The sequence below is a fragment of the Mya arenaria genome, chromosome 14, assembly GCF_026914265.1.
Source record: "Mya arenaria isolate MELC-2E11 chromosome 14, ASM2691426v1".
NCBI lineage: Eukaryota > Metazoa > Mollusca > Bivalvia > Myida > Myidae > Mya > Mya arenaria.
The window spans coordinates 37,986,196-37,992,652 of NC_069135.1; the positions used below are offsets into that span (position 1 = coordinate 37,986,196).

The 6,457-nt window shown below is 36.1% G+C and overlaps 1 long non-coding RNA gene across 1 annotated transcript; it reads right to left on the minus strand.

Moving 5' to 3' along the window:
* Positions 1–499: 499 nt before the first annotated feature.
* On the minus strand, positions 500–2,102 carry LOC128217142 (uncharacterized). The gene is made up of 3 exons (XR_008258192.1): positions 2,018–2,102; positions 1,207–1,284; positions 500–658 (listed from the first exon to the last, which is right to left on the minus strand). It is a non-coding gene; the product is annotated as an uncharacterized LOC128217142 (long non-coding RNA).
* Between the last annotated feature and the right edge of the window lie 4,355 nt (positions 2,103–6,457).

Consider the following 6,457-nt stretch of genomic DNA (forward strand, 5'->3'; position numbering starts at 1 on the left):
GAAGAGTAAGGTAACCTGAACACAAAGCGTGACAAACAACAGAATGCTTTGGCTTACTATATTGTAAGGATGTATGTATGCATGTATTAAAATTTTCTTTTGACCTTTGGGTCAAGGATAACCCGTGAAAGTGCAAGCATTTATTTCCAACGGGGTCTTTTGTTTTTGCTGAAGGGACAACATGCTGAAGAGATAGTTCTTTTTCAAAGAGACCCCTTGGTTCTTTTATGTGTAAAGCACAAATACACGGGGTACAACTTTCCTGGGTTAAACCAGTATTGAGTACACCACTTTTCCAAGCACTACCCTTAAATGCCGTGCGCCAGGCAAGGAAGCTACTTGTACCAACTTTTAAAGTCGTTTGGTATGATGCGGCCAGGGATCGAACCCACTATCCACCGCTCCGCAGGCGAATTGTTTACCACTAGGCCATACAGACGGAAGGATAACTGAAGATATGACTACCTTCACCAAACAACAAGACTAAACAAGGATTAAGGCTTGTTATTGACAACAATTTTTACATTGTAAGATAAATAGATTGAATCTGTGTCTTTGTGCCTGCTCGGCCACATCAGTTGCCCCTTGGTTCTTCTGGATGGGATGTGAAGGTCGTCTAACATAACTGACTGAGCTCTCAGAACTTGACAAGAGTAAACTGAAACCAAAATAGCTTCAAATCTTAAACATAATTATATTTAATATTAATTCATCCTCATAACAATATGAACTGTAAAAACACAGTTTTTCACATAATTACCTTTACTGATAACTCATCATAATATGATTTGCTTAGCAGGTGGGTGTGACATAAAAGTTTTCTGTTGCCAATAAAACCTCAAGTGAAAATATTTCCGCAAACACCAAACTTGTTTAAAAAATCGAGAAACTAATTGTACTATCTGTAATGCTTTCAATTCTTTGAAGATCTGGTTCATATGGAGGTTAAATTCATTACATGTAGCAGATTTTTTTTAATTATCCTAAAAATAAAATAAGAAAAGTACACTAAATCATCCTGTGGTATCTAGTCTCAGAAATCGGTAAAAGGTGCATTACGACACTAGACAGTTCCATATTAATGATTTCTTCTGTATCTAGATGAACTCACAGTCGCAAGACATACAGATTTATGTATGTCACGATGGTCAGAAATGTGTAACAGTATACCAGTAAGCTATGTAAGAGCCTTTGAAGCAAAGTTACCTCATATTTGGATTTGGCCAGATGAGCTATCCCAACTATCCAATTCCAGCGATTTGGTCCCTAGGGTGATCTCTTGGTCTGATAATTATAAAAGACATGTGTTAAGACTTTAATGATGCACAAAATAAACAAGTATTTTGTTCCTATGTATTACCTTTTTATATATTTCATACAATCCTTATGATTGCAATTGCTCAAATCAGATTGTTTGGATAGCTTAAATGGTCAAAACTGTATACTAGGTATACTAGGTTTTTAGCAATGAACTGATGTGTAGTTTTAAAATCTGATTTGAGTATGTAATAAAGAACCATTTACTGATTATAACCAGAACTATTTTCATCAAAACTTCAGGTAGGGATCGAACTCCGGACCCTCTGAATCAGCGTCTGATAAGCTGACCTCTCAGCCATTGCACTCCAATACACTTAACAAATAAATGTTTTGTATTGACATTTCTTCGGACAAGACATAAACCCAAACCAGATCAATGAAATAATAGCAGTAAAAACTGATCACAGGGGCAGGGTGTGTTGTAAAGCCATACCCCTATTGTCCTCCTTCACAATGCCATACCCCTATGGTCCTCCTTCACAATTACCAAAAAGTTAAAATTATTCCAAGGCTGATATATGAAGATTGGGGAATTGTTACTTGTTCTAAATAATAGGAATTGTAGCTTTAATGCCTCAAGTTTCTGTCTAGTCAAGAAATAATGGAAATCATTTGTATAATTATTTTCTACAGATAAAATGTGTTAAAATACCGTTGTTTCATTAATGGAATCAATAAAAATAAAATAAACGGCAACCTTTAATGGCCATTGGGCATAGCCATTTTTGGCCTGATGTTTGTCGGTGAGCAGCAAACCCTTTCCGACATCAGAACTTGAAACTTGGAAAATCTAAAACATAAAACATCTCCTTTATTTTTAAGCAGACAATCAAATCATGCAATAAATACAGCGTAATAATTCTATTTACTTTTTTCACTATTCATTTGAATTTCCCATTTAAACCATCAGTTTTAATAAGACAGGGTGAAGTCAAATAAGGCATTCATTTCCAACTGACAAACATCCGAAAATACACAACGTCCGAATTACGTAAACTTCACTTAAGTCATGATATTTCTTTCCAGACAAGAGATCACCGAAACTCGAGTGTACCGTTATATTCTACATACAAATAGTGTTCAAATGCCGTTGTTATATTAACTTGATCAACAAAAGTGAAATAAATGGTAACCTTATAGCGTCCACTGGGCGCCGCCATTATAGGCCTTTGCCTGACCCGATAAACGATAGTGTTAGGGGAAGGAACTCCAGACTATCCTATATCAAGTACATGTACAAATGCTTCTACCCGACTACAGGTCCCAATCGTTATCCCGAGCGTTTTGAGGCCCCTATGGCTAAGCCTTCAAGCAGAGGATGTCTCGTGTCTATTTGTCTATTTGGAGCATCTTTGAACTTCTATGGCGGCTGCTAGTTCATGCATGCTATCTGTGCTAACAATTGCGTCAATAAAGCACTATTCCGTTTGTCCCTTACAATCCTCTACCTTGTCTGTAGCAACCTGTCTCTGACTCTTTTCTGCAGCAACCCGTCACTATTGAAACCCGACCAATCATCTAGTACCATAGTCATGAAGACAAATATTTCTGTATTTTATAACATCTTGAAGCCCATAGGTATTTGAACCTTAACTTCCCTGTTTCTTTTATACAATGTCTCAAAACATTGTTCAAGCATGAATGATAACCACTTAGGGTTAACTGGTTGCCGCAGCGAGGTGCCTTCAACTCCAATGCTCAAAGAATCGGTCTGCATGAATAATGTATTCTAGAAACGAGCTTGTATTTACGAACTCTTAAACCTAGATGAAACTCGTGCTTGTCTAATGTAATTTAAAACAAATGATAACGTCAAGCAGGCAGAATTGAAAAAAACACGGAATTATTGTGTTTTTGCATTACTACTGTCAATACACACATGTTTGCATGCTTAGGCAAATGGTTTCAGCAGCAAGTTTGGTTGCAATTTTAAAACGAAAGACATCACATTAAGAAGTGGGTTGACATTTATTTGATATGTAGTCAATTTGGTAATAATTTAAATACTCTTAACATCCGTGAAAGCTTATGAATACATTTGACTCGCCGTTTGACAGTTGGGTGTTGTGGAGTTTTAATCTACTGGTTAGTGTTCAACACACATTTTGAGGAATTTGCTTTAGTTGTTTGTGTTTCTTCGGATATCCTTTTCATGGGTATATATCATTGTTTACGTTTAGTTATTTTCACCCAAGATCCTGTTTAAAGGCACATATACATGAAGAATGCCTGTAGAATCTGTCAGGTTCTGTTTAGTCATTTTAAAACACCTCTTTCCGTAGTAATGTTATGGCATATGTTTTTCTCTTGCAGTTGTGTTATGTTTTATTACTAATATTGGTCAGTCATGTAACACTGTCTTAACACAGCTAAGCAGTATAATAAATCATATTGTCTTTCCGTGCATGTCGATCTAACACAATCTTTAAATTGTCTACATCTATGGCCTCAATAAAATATTGTGGCAGCTGATACCACAAACTGATGTAGGATGAATCTGGCTCTACAACTTGGCTTCTCAAGCCTGAAGGCATGACATCTATGTGACAAACTGACAAATGTTTGGGACTAAACATCTCAAATGTTCTCAGTATTTTGAAAGTTGTGAAGCATCAGGCCGTCTTCTTATATAAATAAGGAAAGGTTATTTCAGTTCAGTCAATCTGTAAATCTGTGTACGGAAGATCCTTGATACGTTGTAATAGTTTAGTTGCTCGCCTCTGTAGGTTTACAATAATTCCAGAATAGTGTCAGAACACTGTTTACTGTGTTATTGTTCATACATATATGTTTGTTGAATGTCATGCCCGTCTCAAAAACAACCCATGGATCATATTCTGGGACAACATCTAAATTATAGATTTCAGTCAAATACATCAAAGTAACTTTCTTGAAACTAAAAATCAACAGTTGTGGCAACTATAAAATATTATTTAGCCTTTAGTAATGCATTCATAAAATATATGGTTGTTAAAAAAACGTTGTCTAAGAATCGGCTTATTTGGGCATCGATGCCTTCTATTGAGTCATATTAGATAATTCGCAATAGACTTAATCTCAAATGTTTTGTAAAACTGCCGAAAAGTAACGTTTTTAGCCATAAAATATGATTTATCGAAAACAAACATATATAGAATGCAATGTTGTTTATTTGCTAGCATTCTTATATCACTTGTGGAGAGACATTTACGTAACAATTGGAACATTTAATGACAAAAGATAAAAAAACAACGTCAAAACGATCCATCGGTGAGAGAGCAGTTTCAAATTGAAAACTGAAGTTTTCAAATGAAGAAAATGTCAATGGTTAAAGTAAAAATGACATTTGATCATGGTTTCTACGCTTCTCGACTTCTGTCTGAATCTTCTTAACAATACATTTAGTTGGACTAGTGGGCGACATTAACAATTTAAAGTGCATTTTATTGCTTATAATACGTGAATAATGGGATTACTTCTTAGGCAGTAGTAAGTTCAAATAACCTGTCATGATTAAATCATAGATCCGATGTATGATAAGCATTAGTCTTCCAGAGGATATGGTAATAACAGTGTCTTTATTCCACGGGCACTTGGATTGTTCTTTTATGGTGCCGTGAAACGTGCACATTGTAAAAGTGCATGTATGCATGGATAGATATTTAAAGTTTATGTTATTTAGAATTTATTTTAAACTATGTTAAAATGTAAAAGAGAAACCATCGACGGAAGTTTTTTCAAGAACCTGACATGTCTTTAAAAACGTGCATGACGAATATAACATTAATTCACAATTCAGTGTGTATAAGGCAACGCAGTGTCAAAATTACTGATCGCTTAGTTTACCACAGCTTTATTTCAGCTTATACATATATTTAAGAAAGCATTAAAATTTGTCAAATTCGAAATACCTGTGGTGACAAATTCAATATTTTGTGATTTCCTTGTCACAATTTTAACTTCACGAATTAAAGATTTCACGATTTCAACTTCACAATTTCACGTATTCACGATTATAACATCACGAGTTCATGAAATCTAGAAAATCGTGAAATCGTTAAGTTGAATTCATGATTTTCGTGATATTGAAAAAGTATGGAGGGGTTAATTATGAAATGTTAAAGTCGAAGTGTCACCACCGGTCTTTCGTAAAGACTGGCTTAAATGTTAAAACAAACTAATTGTGAATAGAAATTCAATACAAAAAGACACTTGTTAAAGGGAAAGCATACTAAATATTTTAAACAGTAAATTGCATTTACCCGTCGGGTAAAGCAAAATAAAAAAACATCAAATTCGCGTTAGTAGAAAAATAGTAATCACTGTTAATCAATATCGTTGTATGCTCTTTATTATTACATAGGAGGAATAGAGGAGTGGAGGAATAGAGGAATAGAGGAGTGGAGGAATAGAGGAGTGGAGGAATAGAGGAATAGAGGAATAGATGAGTGGATGAGTAGAGGAACAGAGGAATAGAGGAGTGGAGGAATAGAGGAGTGGAGGAATAGAGGAATAGAGGAATAGAGGAGTGGAGGAATAGAGGAATAGAGGAGTGGAGGAATAGAGGAATAGAGGAATAGAGGAGTGGAGGAATAGAGGAATAGAGGAATAGAGGAATAGAGGAGTGGAGGAATCGAGGAGTGGAGGAGTGGAGGAATAGAGGAATAGAGGAATAGAGGAGTGGAGGAATAGAGGAATAGAGGAATAGAGGAGTGGAGGAATAGAGGAATAGAGGAGTGGAGGAATGGAGGAGTGGAGGAATAGAGGAGTGGAGGAGTGGTGGAATAGAGGAGTGGAGGAATAGAGGAATAGAGGAATAGAGGAGTGGAGGAATAGAGGAATAGAGGAATAGAGGAGTGGAGGAATAGAGGAGTGGAGGAATAGAGGAATAGAGGAATAGAGGAGTGGAGGAATAGAGGAATAGAGGAATAGAGGAGTGGAGGAATAGAGGAATAGAGGAATAGAGGAGTGGAGGAATAGAGGAGTGGAGGAGTGGAGGAATAGAGGAATAGAGGAATAGAGGAGTGGAGGAATAGAGGAATTGAGGAATTGAGGAATGGAGGTATAGAGGAATAGAGGAATAGAGGAGTGGAGGAATAGAGGAATAGAGGAATAGAGGAATAGAGGAGTGGAGGAATAGAGGAATAGGGGAATAGAG